Source organism: Ovis canadensis, chromosome 6 (genome assembly GCF_042477335.2).
Source record: "Ovis canadensis isolate MfBH-ARS-UI-01 breed Bighorn chromosome 6, ARS-UI_OviCan_v2, whole genome shotgun sequence".
Taxonomy (NCBI): Eukaryota; Metazoa; Chordata; class Mammalia; order Artiodactyla; family Bovidae; genus Ovis; species Ovis canadensis.
This window is the reverse complement of record NC_091250.1, coordinates 111,722,330-111,744,266: the sequence shown is the minus strand read 5'-3', so window position 1 is coordinate 111,744,266 and position 21,937 is coordinate 111,722,330. Positions and strand designations below refer to the sequence as shown.

The 21,937-nt window shown below is 39.0% G+C and overlaps 1 protein-coding gene and 1 non-coding gene across 2 annotated transcripts in view; both read right to left on the bottom strand.

Annotated features, from left to right (window-relative positions):
- Nucleotides 1-21,937, bottom strand: part of CFAP299 (cilia and flagella associated protein 299) — a 713,998-nt gene that overhangs the window by 574,068 nt on the left and 117,993 nt on the right. The gene's annotated exons all lie outside the window — the stretch shown is intronic.
- Nucleotides 8,925-8,997, bottom strand: TRNAG-CCC (transfer RNA glycine (anticodon CCC)). The gene has a single exon. It is a non-coding gene; the product is annotated as a tRNA-Gly (tRNA).

Genomic DNA, 21,937 nt, shown 5'->3' with positions numbered 1-21,937 from the left:
GAGCAACCGGAGGAGCAGCGGTGGCTGCACAGGCACAGGAGGGCCTAGAGGGGCTATCCCACGTTGAAGGTCAGGAATGGTGGCGGTAAGGAGATACCCCTCGTCCAAGGTAAGGAGCAGTGGCTGTGCTTTGCTGGAGCAGTGGCTGTGCTTTGCTGGAGCAGCCGTGAAGAGATACCCCGCCAAGGTAAGAGAAACCCAAGTAAGGTGGTGAGTGTTGCAAGAGGGCATCAGAGGGCAGACACACTGAAACCATACTCACAGAAAACTAGTCAATCTAATCACACTAGGACCACAGCCTTGTCTAACTCAATGAAACCAAGCCATGCCTGCGGGACAACCCAAGACGGGTGGGTCATGATGATGAGGGCTGACAGAATGTGGTCCACTGGAGAAGGGAATGGCAAACCACTTCAGTATTCTTGCCTTGAGAACCCCATGAACAGTATGAAAAGGCAAAATGATAGGATACCGAAAGAGGAACTCCCCAGGTCATTAGGTGCTCAATATGCTACTGGAGATCAGTGGAGAAATAACTCCAGAAAGAAGGAAGGGATGGAGCCAAAGCAAAAACAATACCCAGTTGTGGATGTGACTGGTGATAGAAGCAAGATCCGATGCTGTAAAGAGCAATATTGCATAGGAACCTGGAATGTCAGGTCCATGAATCAAGGCAAATTGGAAGTGGTCAAACAAGAGATGACAAGGGTGAATGTCGACATTCTAGGAATCAGCGAACTAAAATGGACTGGAATGGGTGAATTTAACTCAGATGACCATTATATCTACTACTGTGGGCAGGAATCCCTCAGAAGAAATGGAGTAGCCATCATGGTCAACAAAAGAGTCCAAAATGCGGTACTTGGATGCAATCTCAAAAATGACAGAATGATCTCTGTGCATCTCCAAGGTAAACCATTCAATATCACAGTAATCCAAGTCTATGCCCCAACCAGTAACGCTGAAGAAACTGAAGTTGAACGGTTTTATGAAGACCTACAAGATCTTTTAGAGCTAACACCCAAAAAAGATGTCCTTTTCATTGTAGGGGACTGGAATGCAAAAGTAGGAGGTCAAGAAAACAACTGGAGTAACAGGCAAATTTGGCCTTGGAATGCGGAATGAAGCAGGGCAAAGACTAATAGAGTTTTGCCATGAGAACACACTGGTCATAGCAAACACCCTCTTCCAACAACACAAGAGAAGACTCTACACATGGACATCACCAGATGGTCAACACCAAAATCAGATTGATTATATTCTTTGCAGCCAAAGATGGAGAAGCTCTATACAGTCAACAAAAACAAGACCAGGAGCTGACTGTGGCTCAGATCATGAACTCCTTATTGCTAAATTCAGACTTAAATTGAAGAAAGTAGGGAAAACCGCTAAACCATTCAGGTATGACCTAAATCAAATCCCTTATGATACTAATTAGTGTCCTTATTTTTTACCTTAAGGAAGTCCCTTTAACATTTCTTGCAAGGCCAGTTTAGTGGTAATGAATACCTTTACTTTTTGCTTGTCTGGAAATCTCCCTTCAATTCTGAATGATAATCTGACAAGGCAAATTATTCTTGTTTGAAAGTTTTTCCTTTCAGCTCTTTGAATATATCACATCACTCCTTTCTAGCTTACAAAGTTTCTGCTGAAAATCTAAAAGATTCTTTTGTATATAACAAGTGTGGGGTGTTTTTTTTTTCTTACTCTTTTAAGATTCACTCTTGAACTCTAACATTTTAATCATAATGCATCTTGGTGTAAATCTTTCTGGGTTCCTCTTATTTGGAATTCTCTGGGCTTTCTGGATCTGGATTGTATTTCCTTCCCATGGTAGGGAAATTTTCAGCCATTATTTTCTTCAAATAAGTTTTCTGCCCCCTTTCTCTGTTTCTTCTGGAATTCCTCTAATGTAAATGTTGTTCTGCTTCATGTTGTCTCATAAGTCCCTTAAAATACCTTCACTTTTAAACACTTTTTTTGCTATTCTGTTTGGATGAGTTCCACTGGCCAGCCTTCCAGATCCCTGATCCTTTGTGCTAGTTCATCTGGTCTTCTGATGAACACCTCTAGCATATTTTTCAGCACAGTTATTATATTCTGTAATTCAACTTCAACTTCCATTTGTTACTTTCTTGCATTTTCTTTTTGTTGAAGGTCTCATCTTTATGACCATTACTGTGAACTCTTTATCAGCTAAATTATTCATCTGCATTTCATTAAGGATTTTTCCCCTGGGATTTTACCTTATTGTTTCATTTGGAACATATTCCTCCGTTTCCTCACTTGTTTGACTCTCCATGTTTGCTTCTATACTATATACTGGGGGGTTGGGGAGGATGACTCCTTCCCTCAGTTTTGAAGGAGTGGCCTTGTGTAAGAAATGAACCTTATCCTTCAACCTTGCCCTAGTTCTTAGTCGTCTCTTGAACCTTTGTGATTGTTTAAGCAGCCTGATTTATTCTTGATAGGTCCTAGTTATTGAGGGTGTGCCAAGACTTGTTAGCATTCCAGACAGAGAGATCCCAGTTAGAACCTAGTTTCAGGCTGATAAGCCAGATCCTCAGGCAGCAGCTTTTAAAGCAGATACACACATACTGTCTTGTGGAACCCCAAAGATAAACCCTGCTGGCCTCCTGAGCATGTGATCTGGATGTGTCTTCTTGAAGAAAGGTACAAAAATCAGGGGTCCAGGCAGGTGTATCAACTCCTTTCTGGGAGTACTGGCAAGCTGTAGCAAGGCCAAAGGGTTAGTCACTCAGTCATCTCCGACTCTTTGTGACTCTATGGACTGTAGCCCACCAAGCTCCTCTGTCCATGGAATTCTCCAGGCAAGAATACTGAAGTGGGTTGCCATTTCCTTCTCCAGCAAGGCCTTAGGAGAGTGGAAGATGGTTCCTCCAGCCCACATAACCTCAGAGCAACTCAGTAGCCTTTAGATATGTGGAAAACCTGAAGCCTATTGCTCTCTGGCTGAAGCTCCAGTAGGCCTTTTTCACAGGATGGCTGGGGATGTGTTTAAGCCTACTGTCTGTGCCAAGCCTGACAAGAACTGTCTCTCTGATTGTTTTCAGTTCTGCAGGGACCAAAAGTGTAAAATCTGATGCCACCAGAGGCAGGTGCTCAACAAGACTTCTCTGTGTGAATTGTGTACCCCACATACTTTAACTGAACAAGAGGAGAGTGGGGTGAGTGTGCTCCTGCTGACTTTAGTAGGTCTGTGAGCAAGCATGAAGCTGGGGCACACCCACCAGCTTTTGTGGGACTGCAGGAGAGTCTGGGACCAGGTCACACCCACTGTTGCTAGCAAGATAGACAAAGAACACAGAAATGGCACCCACTGTCACTTCTGTTCCCAGAGAGAGTGCCAATAGGCTCCTGCCCCTCCAACAGATGTTTTAAGATTAGCAAATGAATCTCCTTCACATACGGTCTATGTGCTTTTCAAACTGCTGTTTTAATGCTGGGTTCCAGAGTAAGTGACTCTATGTGTGAGTCCTTTAGGAGTGAAATCTCTGTACCCTGTACCCCAATGGGCCTCTTGGATATGTCCTGTTTGTTTTCAAAAGCCATACCTTTTGGGGGCTCCTCTTATGGTGCAGGTTCCAAGGGTTGGGGTGCTTGATATTGAGCATGAACACCTGGCTCTTCAGAAAGAAACTCTGTGTTTGTAAGACTTCCTCCTGATTATGGAAGGGTGGAATTTTTGTGAGACCACATCCCTGCTTTTCCTACTGCCTTGATGTAGCCCTTTTATCCTTTGTTGGAGAGGACCATTAAGCTAGTTTTAAGGTCTTTTTTAGAAGGAACTGTTCAAAACATAGATGTAGATTTGGTATGTCTGTGGGAGGGGATAAGTCTTCAGGATTTTCCTAAACTGCCATCTTGAACTGGCCCTCAGAAAATGGTTTTAAAGTCAATTTGAATATATATATTCTGCATCCCACCTTACCATGTCAAAGAAGAAAAGTGAATTTGTCTCAGATTGTTTGTTTTTTATAGACAAAGAGGACATTATTTAATACCTTATTAACCTTAAGTGTTCAGAAACTGACTTTAAATTTATTGCCCCATCTAGGAAATTTCTAGATAGAAAAAATTTTTCTATTTACAATCACTTTCTTATTTACATTTTTTAAATAAGGAGTATTATTTATCAAGTCAGTAACCTCACTTCTCAGCTTTTTGAAAAGATTTATAATTCAGTAAATTAAAATGTATATATAATAAAATAATATTTATCAGATAAATTAGGTACTCAAACATTATTGTTCAAATAAACACATTTTTCCTACTCTCAGTACTCAGCATGCTCCTTTGCTTAATGAAAATAGTGATAATTTAAAATTGGAGAAACTCGAGACAGCCACAATGTGATGAAAAGTTAAATGTTTTTCCAGCTATAGTGAGACATAACTGAATACTAACATTGTGTAAGTTTAAGGTATATAACATGTTGATTTAATATACTTGATATTGCAAAATGATTACCACTACAGTGTTAGCTACCACCTGCATTGTATCATATATTTCCACTATATTATAGTGAGAACATTTAAGATATACTCTCACAGCAACTTGCTAGTATGCAATACAGTATCACAAAATGTAATTACTATACTGTACCTGAGATCCCCATAACTTGTTCATTAAATTTCAACTTTGATTTCAAAATATTCATTAATTTAATTAAATTTATATTTTAAATTTATTCATTTGATTAACTTCCATTTTAAAATCATTTAACTTTGAATGGTCAAAGTATATTTTAAGTAGTAAAAAGAATGGTTTATAATAAAATCTTTTAATACTAGAAAATTTTTAATAGCAAAAAAATTTGAGTTCTAACATAGTTTATAACCAACCTTGTTTTAGTAGTTCACTGACTGAAACAAAATTTCTAATTTTTTTTGAACAAGCGGGGCCCTTTCCATTTTACTCCAAAAGGGCACAAAATACATAAATAAAAGAGATATTCCATGAGAAACAGTTCACTTCCCTAAAGAAACAGCACCTTAGATTCTTTTTTAAAGATGGGATGATTTAAACCTATCAGAAATTATAAATTTAAAGTTAAACCTTATATCCCTTTCTGAAGGATTAATGATATTGGCTTTAGACTCATTTTATGGAATATGTTTTTGTTTTTGGTTTTGGGAATTCACACATCTCTACCTTCTGCCTAGAATATTCTTTACCCAGAGCCTTACCTGGCTAGCCCCTACTCAGAAGTCAGGTCTGAACTTGACTGTATCTCCCTCTTTGCTCAGGCTTCCCTGACCACACAGCATTTTGATTAGAGGGGCCTCCTGTGGATTCTGCAGTTCTCTTCTTATTCTTTTTGTAACCATCTGTTTGCTTGTCTCTAACTCCTAAACAATGTTAAATTCCTTGTGGGCAGGAACTGATTATCTTCTTCAGGAATGAAAGTACAGTGTTTTTTTTCAAGAATCAATTAATCACCTTAGTCGCACTCATGTAGTTGAATATAACCACAGTACCTGCTATTTCCTAAGAAATCTAGAGGTCAATGCATTCTACGTACTATTCATTCATCAGGCTCTAAAAGCAATGTCATATACTTTGATGAAAAGATTAATTATGCATCAATTTTTTCATGAAAAGTAGCATCTAAAAACTTAAACTACCACTCCAAAGTTGTATTGTTATAGATTTCTTTTGCATTAATATCTTGTACCTGAAACCTAAGAAGCCTCAAAGAAATATTATCCCCCTCCTCTCTTGCTATCTATTTTGCTAAATAACCAACACACTTTAAGCCCATGATCCCTATTTTCCAAGAGATGCAAATGCGGAGAAATATCTTAAGTCCATATAAAGCAAAAAAGTTACATGAAAACAACGCCCCCATTCCCTTTTTAAAGTTCAACAGTATTTACAAGACATAATCAATTCCAGTTTAGGATTTAAGAAAATATCTTGTGTAACATTCTAAAATGAGTGAAATTCAACAAACTGATTTATATTAAATTCCAAGCTTAGGACTCCTAAGTCAACATTCTAACAGTGCTAGCTAGTGAAAGTGCAGGGACAGTGCGGCTTGCCATGGCTGAAGGCAAACCGAAAGCTGTGAGGGATGGCTGCAGGGTCATGTGCTGCCAAGGCCTCAATGTAAACACAGGTGTGTGGGAAGGAGCGCAAGGTCTCTCCCATCTAGCAGCTAAAGAAACACTGGCAGTCACGCTGTGGAGTCTGAATGCTAAATTTTGAAAATAGATCATTTTTGCGAAACTGCTACATCTTAACTCGCATGTTAATACATCCTTAACTTAAAGGGGTCATGAAGAACACTTGAACCTCATATCATTGTTTTACACTGAAAAATTTGAGATGGAAAGCAGATCTTTTTTTACCCCTGCTGAGCATCTCCCTGCTGAGTAAAGAAGTTTGAAGTTATTACCACCTCATTTGCTAGCATTTAGCACGGATTCTTTTTATGGTTGCATGGAATTAATGCCACAAGAGGATTTTTCCTGCCAATGTCTGTTAAATGGCATGGCAGTGCTTTACAAAAATATATTAGGACTATGGCATAGAAGACTAATAAATGTATCAATAACATTTGTTAATAGGTTTGGGTTTATGGGCATTTTTTATTTTTTAGGGTTCTGTTTTTTTGAATTTGTTTTGGGTTTTATTTTGGGGTCTTTTTTGGAGGGATTGGTTTAGTTTTCCCATATATCCGTCTGTTGTTAGCAAAAATAATGCAAAAATAGTGTACAATAACCTTTAGGGTAGCAAATGGTAATAGATGTAGGATTTAAAGGCAGACAGTCTCAGTTCATATTTCAGTTGAACAACCCACTACTGTGAGGCTTGAGCAGATTATGTACATTCTCAAGTCTCAGGGCTTCCTTTGCAAACTGGAGTAATTGTGATATCTCCCAGCAGAGGGTAATTTTCTGCATTATACACTACATTTCTTAATAATGTCAAATAGCTATTAATGTCACTAGTATCACTATTTAATAATGTCTACTTACTTCATATAGAAGTATAGAAGCAACTCCATTTCATATTGTTTTCAAATTGACTATATGAAATGATTGACTATAAATACAAATAAATTTGTAATTAACTTCTCTGCTAAAATATATTCTCTCTCCCCTATCCTATTTTGTCAGTTTTGAGCATTTCTCTTGAGTCAGTTTTCTGCTGGGTGAAAGATGACATTTTGCTTGACTGTTGAAATGCATCCCAAGATTTCATTAATAATATGTCATGCTATCATGACATATTATTCACAAAATAAAAATAAAAATTCACATTCCTAATTCACAAAATAACTGACAAATGTTAAGGTCAACAAAATATTCTCATGAAATTGAGAAAACTGCCACATCTGCACCTGAATATGAAGAAAATAAAAACAAATACGAGCCATTAAATGACATCAAGTGACTCAGTAATAATATGTATAACAACAATTATATTTGTCTAAGGGAGTGAACTCCAGGAGTTGGTGATGGACATGGAGGCCTGGTGTGCTGCGATTCATGGGGTCGCAAAGAGTCGGACATGACTGAGCGACTGAACTGAACTGAAGGCACTTAAAAATATCAGTTTCCATTTGAGGTGATATCTACATGAAATGGATACCATGTTCTTAATGACAAAATGAATTTCATTTATTAAAACATTGTTCTAAATTTTGTTCTAGAAGCCAATACATTCAGGCATGACAAGTGAAAGAGAGAGAAAAAGGCAGATGGAAAATCCGTTCATTCATTGTTTACTCATTTATTTAACAAATGGTATCTACGTAATCAAAGTTTTATATACATCAGCTTCAACTTGTGCATAGCTTTGTAATTTACCAAGCATTTTTATATAGGTTTTCTTATTTGATCTTCATAATCTATTCAAGAGATGAAGGGAACTGAACATATGGCATGTCCAAAGTGACAGAGGCTTATGGATGGTTTTTCTAAATACTGGCTAGGGCTCTTTTCACTACATGGTACTGGAAAATCATTTTCATTATGCAGAGGAGAGGCTTAGCCTGAGAAATCTTATGACCACAGAAAGAACGCAGAGGAATTCTTTCAATATGGAGACTTTCCTGGTATTCCTAGCATTCTTAAGTAGTTATTTTACTAAATCAAGTGATATACCTAGGTATTTTCCTTCTTTCTCTCTTCCATTTTTTACTAAGGCAAAAGAAAAAGTAAGTGTAAAGGAAGTTATAGTTGGGGATATATCTTGAGAGTCCCTTGGACTGGATGGAGATTAAACCAGTCAATCCTAAAGGAAATCAACCCTGAATATTCATTGGAAGGACTGATGCTAAAGCTGGAGCTTCAGTAATTTGGCCACCTGATGCGAAGAACTGACTCATTGGAAAAGACCCTGATGCTGGGAATGATTGAGGGCAGGAAGAGAAGGGGACAACAGAGGATAAGATAGATAGATAGCATCAATGACTCAATGGGCATTTGAATAAACTCTGGGAGATAGGGAAGGACAGGGAAGCCTGGCATACTGCAGTTCATGGGGTCACAAAGAGTCAGAAATGACTAAGGAACAAATAAAATTGGATGAATTTAAAAAATAGAACCACAGAAAAAAATGAAAAGAAGTACATATTACACAAAAAGTCTTAAGTAATTGATGGGACTGAGTATCAAATTTGGCCCTGAGTATCTTATCAACCAAACTAAAAATGAACACATGAAAAATTATATAATTCTCATTAGTAGAAACAAACAGGGGCATTTATTTCTTGCGGATAAATAAGTCATTTTTCCAGTCATTAAACATTTTAAATAGTTACTTATTTATTTATTTGGCTGCAATGGGTGTTAGTTTTCGCCCGCAGGATCTTCAGGCTTTGTTGTGACATACTAGATCTTCAATCTTTAGCTGCAGTATGCAAACTCTTAGTTGTGGTATGTGGGATCTAGTTCCCTGACCAGGGATCAAACCTGGGCCACCTGCATTGGGAATGCAGAGTCTTAGCCACTGAACCACCAGGGAAGTCCCTCTGTCATTAAAATTTAAAGGAAATTTCTCTCCTCCTTTCTTCAACTGGAGATCCACAGATAATATATTAAATAATGTCCTTTCCTAACAGCCTAACCCAGCATCCTCCTATGTATTGCTATTGTTAATACTGTTATTAATATTAAATGAATAATAATGCATAATTTTTATGTTTTCACATAAATACCTTAATTAAGTACTGATCTTATCCCCACTTAATGGATGAGAAAACATTTATATAAATGAGAAAACTTAGTAGCTTGCCCGAGGTCACATAAATAGTAAATTTTCATGCATTTTATCATCAAGACTTCTGCACATCTTGTTACTCCAAATCCCATGTTCTACAAAAAGACACCACCTCATTGGCAGCCAGTTCTGTGGTCACAGCCTAAAAGCCTGGTTCTCAAAGCCAGCAAGCATCCATCACCTGGTGGGCTTGTGAAAACCACAAATCACAGGACCTGAGCTCCATCAGAGATCATGCTTTAGTAGACCTGAAATGTGGACAGAGAATTTACATTTCTAACAAGTTTCCACATGATGTTGATGTTGCTGTTCAGAGATTACAGATTGAGAACTACTAGCCTATAATATGAAAGCTTTCAAATATATATCACACTTAATAGGGTATTTTGTTGAATGCTTTTTATTAGTCACCCAAATTTATTTGGTAATATAGGTCCAGTCACTGAGATAAAGAATAATGAAAGAGGATCCAGGTGGTATCTAGAAATAACACCACTGTCTTTTTTTCCCCCAATTAGGATATTTTTCTATTATGGTAAAATAAACATAACACAAATATGCTATTTTAACAATATTTAAGAGCACAATTTAGTGGCATTAATTATTCACAACTTTCTGTACCATTATCACTATTTCTAAAACTTTCCATTATCCCAAACAGAAACTCTGTACCCATCAAATGATAACTTTCCATTACCCCTCTCTCCAGCTCCTGATGAAAATTAATCTACTATCTCTCTCTCTCTATGTATTTCCTACAATATTGTCCTTTCGTGCCTGGCTTTCTCTAAGGCATATTGTATTAATAACACATATGAGAACTTCATTCCTTGTAAAGGCTGGATATTATTCTACTGTAATTTACATCCATTTCTAAACCACATTTGCTGATGAGTTTTCTAAAGCTAACGAACCAATGTTCACCTTGGTTCTCACTGTGTTCTTTTATTTAAGATATCTACAGTGGCCACATTTATTTTGTTCAATCTCATTTCATAGTGAAAAATTTGGATTACATATAAGGACAAAAAACAAACAAACAAACAAACCTCATGTAACACAACATCTATGTGGTACCAACTTTTTCTTTCTGTAAGTTGACTCTCATCCCCACTTGCATCATCGCACTTAACATTAAAATCTACATTATTTAGTCTCTACTACATATTCCTGTGTTGGAGAGCACATGAAAGGAAAATATTCTCCCACATTTAACAAGAGGGTTGCAGGTGTAAAGGTGCAGGTTTAGATGCCTGCCAAACTGAGACAAGGCAAAAAATTGAGGACTTTTCTGGGAAGAGATTCAGGAGGCACACGATTTTATGAGAAAAGTAGAAGAGTGAAAGTGGGAGAGCGAGAGGCGGATTGGTCTGGAGAGGAAACCAAAAGCAAAATGAAGATGAGACAAAAGGAGAACAATGAAAGAAAAAGGTCTACATTTTAGGAAGTGGTTAAGACAGAGGTGCCACCGAGGCATTGACCTAGAGTGGCTTTAGCAGCTCTGCTCCAATCAACTGTCAATATCCCCAAATCTGGCTGGGGTTGGCTAGAGGAGAGACAGGGGCCCTGACTGATAGCATCTGCTAGCATACATGGTATAAAGGCATAAATACAACCACCTTGGCCAATTTCAGGCTACCAACTGATGGCCTATCTGGGAAGAGAAGTGCCCAGTGGTCTTGCTAGTTCTTGAAACTAGCTCCAACACATCCCTGTCTCAAATCCACACATGAAAACACAACCTAAGAGAAAATCAGTGGACCTGGTATTCAAATACAGCTTCAGGACAACAGCTTTGCAGGCTTCTCCACAGCCCGTTGCTAGAATTTTGACCCAAAAATCTTCCTTGTAAAAGATGGAGAACCATCTCTTCTCTGTAACGGAGGGACAGGCATGGGATTACCTTCCTTCAAGTTTCTAAACAAAACCTTAGCATGCAGATATTTCCTCCGTTGGTGCTGATACACATATCTAGCTGCTCTCATTGTACAGATTTCCTGCAGTGCAAAGGTCCGAGTTTCTCTGCAGCAAAAGATGGAGAAGCTCTATACAGTCAACAAAAACAAGACCAGGAGCTGACTGTGGCTCAGATCATGAACTCCTTATTACCAAATTCAGACTGAAATTGAAGAAAACAGGGAAAACCGCTAGACCATTCAGGTATTACCTCAATCAAATCCCTTATGATTATACAGTGGAAGTGAGAAATAGATTTAAGGGCCTAGATCTGATAGATAGAGTGCCTGATGAACTATGAAATGAGGTTCATGACATTGTACAGGAGACAGGGATCAAGACCATCCCCATGGAAAAGAAATGCAAAAAAGCAAAATGGCTATCTGGGGAGGCCTTACAAATAGCTGTGAAAAGAAGAGAAGCGAAAAGCCAAGGAGAAAAGGAAAGATATAAGCATCTCAATACAGAGTTCCAAAGAATAGCAAGAAGAGACAAGAAAGCCTTCTTCAGCGATCAATGCAAAGAGATAGAGGAAAACAACAGAATGGGAAAGACTAGAGATCTCTTCAAGAAAATTAGAGTTACCATGGGAACATTTCATGCAAAGATGGGCTCGATAAAGGACAGAAATGGTCTTGACCTAACAGAAGCAGAAGATATTAAGAAGACATGACAAGAATACACAGAAGAACTGTACAAAAAGGATCTTCGTGACCCAGATAATCACAATGGTGTGATCACTCATCTAAAGCCAGACATCCTGGAATGTGAAGTCAAGTAGGCCTTAGAAAGCATCACTATGAACAAAGCTAGTGGAGGTGATGGAATTCCAGTCGAGCTGTTTCAAATCCTGAAAGATGATGCTGTGAAAGTGCTGCACTCAATATGAGAGCAAGTTTGGAAAACTCAGCAGTGGCCACAGGACTGGAAAAGGTCCGTTTTCATTCCAATCCCAAAGAAAGGCGATGCCAAAGAATGCTCAAACTACCGTACAATTGCACTCATCTCACAGGCTAGTAAAGTAATGCTCAAAATTCTCCAAGCCAGGCTTCAGCAATACGTGAACCATGAACTCCCTGATGTTCAAGCTGGTTTTAGAAAAGCAGAGGAACCAGAGATCAAATTGCCAACATCCGCTGGATCATGGAGAAAGCAAGAGAGTTCCAGAAAAACATCTATTTCTGCTTTATTGACTATGCCAAAGTCTTTGACTGTGTGGATCACAATAAACTGTGGAAAATTCTGAAAGAGATGGGCATACCAGACCACCTCACCTGCCTCTTGAGAAATCTGTATGCAGGTCAGGAAGCAACATTTAGAACTGGACATGGGACAACAGACTGGTTCCAAATAGGAAAAGGAGTACGTCAAGGCTGTACATTGTCACCCTGCTTATTTAACTTATGTACATCATGAGAAACGCTGGACTGGAAGAAACACAAGCTGGAATCAAGATTGCCGGGAGAAATATCAATAACCTCAGATACGCAGATGACACCACCCTTATGGCAGAAAGTGAAGAGGAACTAAAAAGCCTCTTGATGAAAGTGAAAGAAGAGAATGAAAAAGTTGGCTTAAAGCTCAATATTCAGAAAACGAAGATCATGGCATCTGGTCCCATCACTTCATGGGAAATAGATGGAGAAACAGTGGAAACGGTGTCAGACTTTATTTTGGGGGGCTCCAAAATCACTGCAGATGGTGATTGCAGCCATGAAATTAAAAGATGCTTACTCCTTGGAATAAAAGTTATCACCAACCTCGATAGCATATTCAAAAGCAGAGACATTACTTTGCCAACAAAGGTCTGTCTAGTCAAGGCTATGGTTTTTCCAGTAGTCATGTATGGATGTGAGAGTTGGACTGTAAAGAAGGATTAGCACCGAAGAATTGATGCTTTTGAAGTGTGGTGTTGGAGAAGACTCTTGAGAGTCCCTTGGACTGCAAGGAGATCCAACCAGTCCATTCTGAAGGAAATCAACCCTGGGATTTCTTTGGAAGGAATGATGCTAAAGCTGAAACTCCAGTACTTTGGACACCTCATGCGAAGAGTTGACTCATTGGAAAAATCTCTGATGCTGGGAGGGATCAGGGGCAGGAGGAGAAGGGGACGACTGAGGATGAGATGGCTGGATGGCATCACTCGATGGACGCGACTCTGAGTGAACTCCGGGAGTTGATGATGGACAGGGAGGCCTGGCGTGCTGCGATTCATGGGGTCGCAAAGAGTCGGACACGACTGAGCGACTGAACTGAACTGAACTGAATGCAAGACTGCAGCAGCCTGGCTTGAGAGAGCATTTGATGGGGTGGCAATGATGACCTGCAGTCAGCCTCAGGGGTGAAGACAGAATTCAAGAGCTGAGGGATGAGAAATATTGTCTTTAGCTGACTCTGTGATATGGAGTGGGCTGGTAAGGGGGATAAGCCTCTCTACCACAGTTAGCCTCAAGGGAACGAGAAGGAAAACAACTGCCCAGGAGCAGAAGGCCTCCATGAGGGGACTTCCCAGATAAGAATCCACCTTATAATGGAGGGAATGAAGGGTCAGTCTCTGGTCAGGGAACTAAGATCCCACATGCCGTGGGTCAACTAAGCCCATGCCTCCACAACTATTGAGCCTACACACCTCAACTAGAGAGACGCTCACTCACCACAAACTAAGACCTGACACAGCCAAAAATAAAAATAAATTTAAAAAAAGAAGAAGGCCCCCATAACCACTTACCATAGCTCCGGTGCTCATCAACACTTCATAAACAGGACCATACCTCCAAACTGAACCTTCAGGTTAAACATTTTGAAATATGGCTCTAAATACTTGGTACCTATTTTTTATTTGTACACATATTTATTTTAAAAATACTCTGAAAGAAATTGTTGCATGTTTCCTTGCTTCAGACATTGATAAGCAATTCACAATTTTTAAAACCTGCAATTACTTGGTTCCTTTTGTTTGAAAGAACAGAACAATGAATATCTTGGTGGTATTCCACGACCTACACTTGTTATCCCTTTTGCAGAAAGGGTCTAGAAATATATGAGCTCAAAAGGGCACTAATTTATACTTTGTGCCATCTTTTAAAATATTTAAGTCAATGACATTTGGGTCTGCAATTTTTGTTGTTGTCATTCAGTCACTCAGTAGTATCTGACTCTCTGCAGCCTCCTAGACTGCAGCGTACCAGGCTTCCTTGTCCTTTACCATCTCCCAGAGCTTGCTCAAACGCATGTCCCCTGAGCCAGTGATGCCATCCAACCATCTTGTCTTCTTTCGCCTCCTTCTCCTCCTACCTTCAATCTTTCCCAGCATCAGGGTCTTTTCTGATGAGTTGGCTCTTCTCATCAGGTGGCCAAAGTGTTGGCGCTTCAGCTTCAGCATCAGTCCTTCTAATGAATATTCATGATGTCACAAAAAAAATAGATTTTTTTCCTTTGATTATTAGCTCATAGTTAGATAATCATCCAGTCTCATCGCTTCATGGAAAATAGATGGGGAAAAAATGGAAACAGTGGAAAATGGAAACAAGCTTTATTTTCTTGGGTTCCAAAATCACTGAAAATTGTGACTGCAACCCTGAAATTAAAAGACACTTGCTTCTTGGAAGAAAAGCTGTGACAAACCTAGACAGCATATTAAAAAGCAGAGACATCACTTTGCTGACAAAGGTCCATATACGCAAAGCTATAGTTTTATCAGTAGTCATTTATGAATGTGAGAGTTGGACCATAAAGAAAGCTGAGCTCCAAAGAATAGATGCTTTCAAACTGTGGTGCTGGAGAAGCCTCTTGAGAGTCCCTTGGATGGCAAGGAGAGCAAACCAATCAATCCTATAGGAAATCAACCCTGAAGATTCATTGGAAGGACTGATGCTGAAGCTGAAGCTTGAACACTTTAGCCACCTGATGTAAAGAGCCAACTCACTGGAAAAGACCTTGATGCTGGGAAAGACTGAGGGCAGGGGGAGAATGGAGAGGATGAGATGGTTGGATGGCATCATTGACTCATTGGACATGAATTCGACCAAACTCTGGGAGATAGTGAAGGACAGAGAAGCCTGGCGTACTACAGTCCATGGGGTTGTCAGAATCAAACACGACTGAGTGACTGAACAACAACATAGTTAACTAACTAGGAAATTATTTGAGCTTTTTAAGGTACCCTGAATTATTTTCAGGTATCTTCACTGAAATTAAAAAACTGCAGCAGCGGCCCTCAAAACCTGTAGATTCTGTGCTTCTCTCAACCTGTGAGAGGATCTGTGTTTTCCCAGAAATTACGGCCACTGAATGAAAGAGAAGTTTACATTCACCTGCATGTGAAATACAGCTTGAGTTGCCAGGCTGCAATCCTCAGGCTGTGAATGTTAATCAACCAAACTGTTTATTCATTAGGCACTCCTTTTTTGTTTTCTTTGGGACTGCATGTCTCGGAAGCCTTGCTCAAGTAGGTCCAAGAAAAGAACAGTCTACAGAGGGTTAACACATAAAGGAAAAACTCAAAAATGTATGGGAAGGCTGCTATTTGTTAGTTTGTGTGTTGGTTTGGTTTGTTTTTTCATTCTGTGTCACTCCATTGCTTCCCTTGGTTTCCTTCTCTTTCACTCTCCCAAGGGAGGGAGAGGGATCTATTTTAATTTCCTCATAACAACAGTTTTTAGAGTGTGGAAGAGATGGAAGGGTGGTGATGTATATAGAAAATTGAAGCATTTGGTTCCCAGGCTCCAGTCCTGAAGAATGATCTCAAGTTGCTCCCAGGATCTGTGGGGCAAATCCCAAAAAAATCCCAAAAAGGGATCTTTGCCTCTGAGACTCTCTCTCACTTTTTTCCTAACACAGGAATCTTCATCCCTCCCCATCTCTCCTTTTACAGGGAATTATGACCTCCTAACATCACCACTCTCCTCCTGTCAGCTTAGTCAGTACCTCTCACATTTTTGTTACCTAAATTAGAGTATTCTATAAAATAGAAATGTCAAATTCTATCTTTATCTATTCTTGACTTCTGCCTGCTAGAAAATAAGGTCCAGTACATCCAATGGGAAAAACTCTGGTACTGGGAAAGACTGAGGGCAGGAGAAGGGGGCGACAGATGATGAGATGGTTGGGTAGTATCATCAACTCAATGGACATGAGTTTGAACAAACTCCGGGAAGTAGTGAAGGACAGAGGAACCTGGAGGGCTACAGTCCATGGGGATGCAAAGAATCAGACATGACTTAGCAACTAAACAACAACATACAATGCATGGTATTTAATAAAATAACCCAGATCATTAAGTCATACACACACACCCAAGAACTGTAATTTTTGTTGCACTACCAATTGTAAATAAAATTTGATCAATACCTGAAAACAACTTCATCATGGTAAAATAATTTTCAAAGGAATCATTGACATAATTTATCATTTTAATGCCATTCTTAATAAAAGATCAGCTTCCCTGGTGGCTCAGACAATAAAGGATCTGCCTGCAATTCAAGAGACCAGGGTTCAATTCTTGGGTTGGGAAGATCTCCTGGAGAAGGAAATGGCAATTCACTCCAGTAAAATTGGAGTGAAAATTCTTGCCTGGGAAATCCCATGGACAGAGGAGCCTGACAGGCTACAGTCTAGGGGGTCAAAGCATATCCAGCACAACTGAGTGACTACCACTCTCAAACTTATAAAAAAAAAAAAAATTAGGCTCATCATAGAAGAGAAAAAAGATGCTAGTCAGATTTATCTTTCAGAATAGAAAATTAAATGACTGAAAAAGTAAAAGACACAGATGTATTCCGTGCAGTTTATAGGATCATTGTTTTTCCATTAATAATAGTCCAGGTACATTTTTTAACTTGAAGCTCACTAGAAGATGTCAAAATATTATGACAAGGTAGGAGAAAATATAAAATCTCTGAAACTCACAGTTTTATGTCATTTGGTACAACTCACAGAAAGCTCAACCCATTTCAAATTTATTTTTAAATGAATTATTTCAGTACAACTATATCTCCAAATGGCAAAAGCAAAAAGTGTGCTTAAAAGTAAAGGTTACAAAAATAATGGAAGTAAAACAAAAACCAAAAGTTTGCTAGTTTGCAGTTTATTTTTTAAACCTTTGAAGTTGGGGATCCTGGACGATACATCTCATCTGTAAAGCTCTGACATGTTCAGAGCAAAGTTTTAAATATTGACAAACACTCATTGGTTTTAAAGTTCTGCATCACACACTATTGGGTGTACTTTTCAGCACTGCAACATTTTGAGTGGCCGTGAATGTCACCTTCTTCACTTCTTAGGTAAAAATCATCATTTTCTTAAAAGAGTAAACTACATAGAAAATACAGTACATAGTTTCTTATGTCTTAAACAGCCACATTCAGTTCCCTTTAGCTTAAGTACCAGTAATGTAAGTAAGTGAAACAGTAAGCAGTTGGCAGCACAGTAATGTTAAGGTTCTAGCAAACTTCTACATCTTAGGGAGTTATAAGTTTTAACATTGGATCCAGGCTTAAACTTGGCATAGAAGTTCTTTACTAGAATGTGCAATATTTTTCCTTTGACTTTACAAAATAGAGTCAAAATTAGTTTGCTTGTTTTTTAGCTAAAGGTGGCCAAAAATAACATGATCTTGGCTAGAATTTAGATACTTTTCAGCTCAGTTCAGTTCAGTCGCTCAGTTGTGTCCGACTCCTTGCAAACCATGGACTACAGCACACCAGGCTTCCCTGTCCATTACCAAATCCCGGAACTTGCTCAATTGCATGTCCATCAAGTCGGTGATACCATCCAACCATCTCATCCTCCATTGTTCCCTTCTCTTGCCCTCAGTCTTTCCCAGAATCAGGGGCTTTTCCAATGAGTCACTTCTTTCACATCAGGTGGCCAAAGTATTGGAGTTTCAGCTTCAGCATCAGTCCTTCCAGTGAATATTCAGGACTGATTTCCTTTGGGATGGACTGATTGGATCTTCCCACAATCCAAAGGACTCTCAAGAGTCTTCTCCAACACCACAGTTCAAAAGCATCGATTCTTCAGCTCTCAACATTCTTTAGAGTCCAACTCTCACATGCATATGTGACTACTGCAAAAACCATAGTTTTAACTAGATAGACCTTTGTCAGCAAAGTAATATCTCTGCTTTTTAATATTCTGTCTGTGTTGGTCATAGCATTCCTTCCAAGGAGCAAGTGTCTTTTAATTTTGTGGCTGCAGTCACCATCTGCAGTGATTTTGGAGACCAAAAAAATAAAGTCTCTCACTGTTTCCATTGTTTCCCTATCTATTTGCCATGAAGTGATGGGATTGGATGCCATGATCTTAGTTTTATGAATGTTGAGTTTTAAACTAGCCTTTTAACTCTCCTCTTTCACTTTCATCAAGAAGCTCTTCAGTTCCTCTTCACTTTCTGCCATAAGGGTGGTGTCATCTGTGTATCTGAGGTTATTGATATTTCTCCTGACTATCTTGATTCCAGCTTGTGCTTCATCCAGCCCAGCATTTCTCATATAAGTTAAATAAGTAGGGTGACAATATACAGCCTTGACATATTCCTTTCCCAATTTGGAACCAGTCTATTCTTCCATGTCTGGGTCTAACTGTTGCTTCTTAACCTGCATAGAGATTTCTCAGGAGGTAGGTAAGTCGGTCTGGTTTTCCCATCTCTTTCCAGATTTTCTGGTTTGTTGTGATCCACACAGTCAAAGGCTTTGGAGTAATCAATAAAGCAGAAGTAGGTGTTTCTCTGGAACTCTCTTACATTTTTTTGACTATACAACAGATATTGGCAATTTGATCTCTGGTTCCTCTGCCTTTTCTAAATCCAGCTTGAATATCTGGAAGTTCAAGGTTGAACTGTTGAAGCCTGGCTTGGAGAATTTTCAGCATTACTTTACTAGCATGTGAGATGAGTGCAATTGGGTGGTGTTTGAACATTCTTTGGCGTTGCCCTTTTTTGGAATTGAAATGAAAACTGACCTTTTCCAGTCCTGTGGCCACTGCTGAGTTTTCCAAATTTGCTGGCTATTGAGTGCAGCACTTTCACAGCATCATCTTTCAGGGTTTGAAATAGCTCAACTAGAATTCCATCACCTCCACTAGCTTTATTCATAGTGATGCTTCCTAAGGACCACTTGACTTCGCATGCCAGGATGTCTGGCTCTAGGTGAATGATCACACCATTGTGATTATCTTGGTCATGAAGATCTTTTTTGTATAATTCTTCTGTGTATTCTTGCCACCTCTTCTTAATATCTTCTGCTTCTGTTAGGTCGATACCATTTCAGTCCTTTGTTGAGCTCATCTTTGCATGACATGTTCCCTTGGTATCTCTAATTTTCTTGAAGACATCTCTAGTCTTTCCCATTCTATTGTTTTCCTCTATTTCTTTGCATTGATCACTGAGGAAGGGTTTCTTATCTCTCCTTGCTCTTCTTTGGACGTCTTCATTCAGATACCTATATCTTTCCTTTTCTCCTTTGCCTTTCACTTCTCCCTTTTTCTCAAGCTGTTTGTAAAGCCTCCTCAGACAACCATTTTGCCTTTTTGCATTTCTTTTTCTTGGGTATGGTCTTGATACTTTTGTGCATCTCTAAATTTAAATCAGTCTTAATTTAAAAATGAAATTTTTAAAGATATTTGTGGATAATGGAGAAGAGGTCTGACTGGCAGAGCTTTAATATTTGTTCATGTGAACCTATGACCAGCGCATTCTCTTCACAAAACTCTAATTTTCCTGTTACTCCAAGTATCTCTTGACTTCCTACTTTTGCATTCCAGTCCCCTGTAAAGAAAAGGACATCTTTTTTGGGTATCAGTTCTAGAAGGTTTTGTGGGTCTTCATAGAACCATTCAACTTCAGCTTCTTCAGCATTATTGGCTGGGGCACAGCCTTGGATTACTGTGATATTGAATGGTTTGCCTTGGAAATGAACAGAGATCATTCTATTGTTTTTGAGACTGCATCCAAATACTGCATTTCGGACTCTTTTGTTGACTATGATGGCTACTTCATTTCTTCTAGGGGATTTTTGCCCACAGTAGTAGATATAATGGTCATCTGAGTTAAATTCACCCATTCCAGTCCATTTTAGTTCCCTGATTCACAATATGTTGATGTTCACTCTTGCCATTTCTTGTTTGACCACTTCCAGTTTGCCTTGATGCATGGACCTAACATTCCAGGTTCCCTTGCAATAGTACTCTTTACAGCATCTTTACTTCCATCACCAGTCACATCCACAATAGGACGCTGTTTTTGCTTTGGCTCCATCTCTTCATTCTTTCTGGAGTAATTGCTCCACTAATCTTCAGTAGCATATAGGGCACCTACAAACCTGGAGAGTTCATCTTTAAGTGTCCTATCTCTTTGCCTTTTCATACTGTTCATGGGGTTGTCAAGGCAAGAATACTGAAGTGGTTTTCCATTCCCTTCTCCAGTGGACCACATTTTGTCAGAACGCTCCACCATGACCTGTCCATCTGTGTGGCCCTTTGGTGACCTTTATTTTGGGGGGCTCCAAAATCACTGCAGATGGTGACTGCAGCCATGAAATTAAAAGACACTTGCTCCTTGGAAGAAAAGTTATGACCAACCTAGACAGCATATTAAAAAGCAGGGACATTACTTTGCTGAGAAAGGTCCTTCTAGTCAGAGATCTGGTTTTTCCAGTAGTCATGTATGGATGTAAGAGTTGGACTATAAGGAAAGCATAGCACCAAAGAATTGATGCTTTTGAACTGTTGTGCTGGAGGAGACTCTTGAGAGTCCCTTGGACTGCAAGGAGATTAGACCAGTCAATCCTAAAGGATGTCAACCCTGAATATTCATTGGAAGGATTGATGATTAAACTGAAGCTCTGATCCTTTGGCCATCTGATGTGAAGAACTGGCTCACTGAAAAAGACCCTGATGCTGGGGAAGATTAGAAAAAAATGAGAAGAGGGTGATAGAAGATGAGATGGTTGGATGGCATCATATTTCTGTCTTTATCTCTTTAAGGTCATTTCCTTTTTTTTTGTTCATGGAATTCTTCATAACAGTTCTGATCATACCTCATGTTCTCTCTTCATGCAGTTTTATAGTATTCATTCCTATGATCGTGTTTCTAAAATACCCATTTGCTACACAGGATTTTCAGGAGTTTTACTTTTCTTCTGAATGTTTATTCTCATGTTTCTTTTCCTCTATTATGTAAAAGTTTTAATAAGCCTCGTGTTTGAAAAAAAGTTTTAATATTTAGTCATTTTATTCTGACTTACCATTACTGGAAGATAAATTTTTGAAGATGTTTTTCCTATCCTATTCACTATTTGGGGGGAGCAGGCAGTTTCTTCTCTCAGATCCACAACTTTGAAACAATCCGGTGGGCAAAAATTCCTCTTCTACTAGTGGTTTTGCTCACTTGGTCCTATTCTGTTGTCCTGAGGAGTCATCTTCTTCTGCTATCACTACCTCAGTCTCTAATAGTCTAGACTAAAGTGGTATGATAAAGAAAAAAACTAACATTTCCAATACAGGCTGTTCTTATGACTTCAATATTCATTAAAAGGAATATTAGGGAGAAGAAGAAGCTTCTCTGGGTGATAGGCTGATGAGAGGACTTTAGGACATCTGAGTTGAAGCATTTATGGGTAATCAGTTGAATAAACAGATCTGAAACTGGGAAGAGGCTTGAGCTGTTGTAAATTGGGAAAGCATTGGTGGGGAGAGATCACTTAGAGTCTATAAATGGAGAAGAAAGCAAATC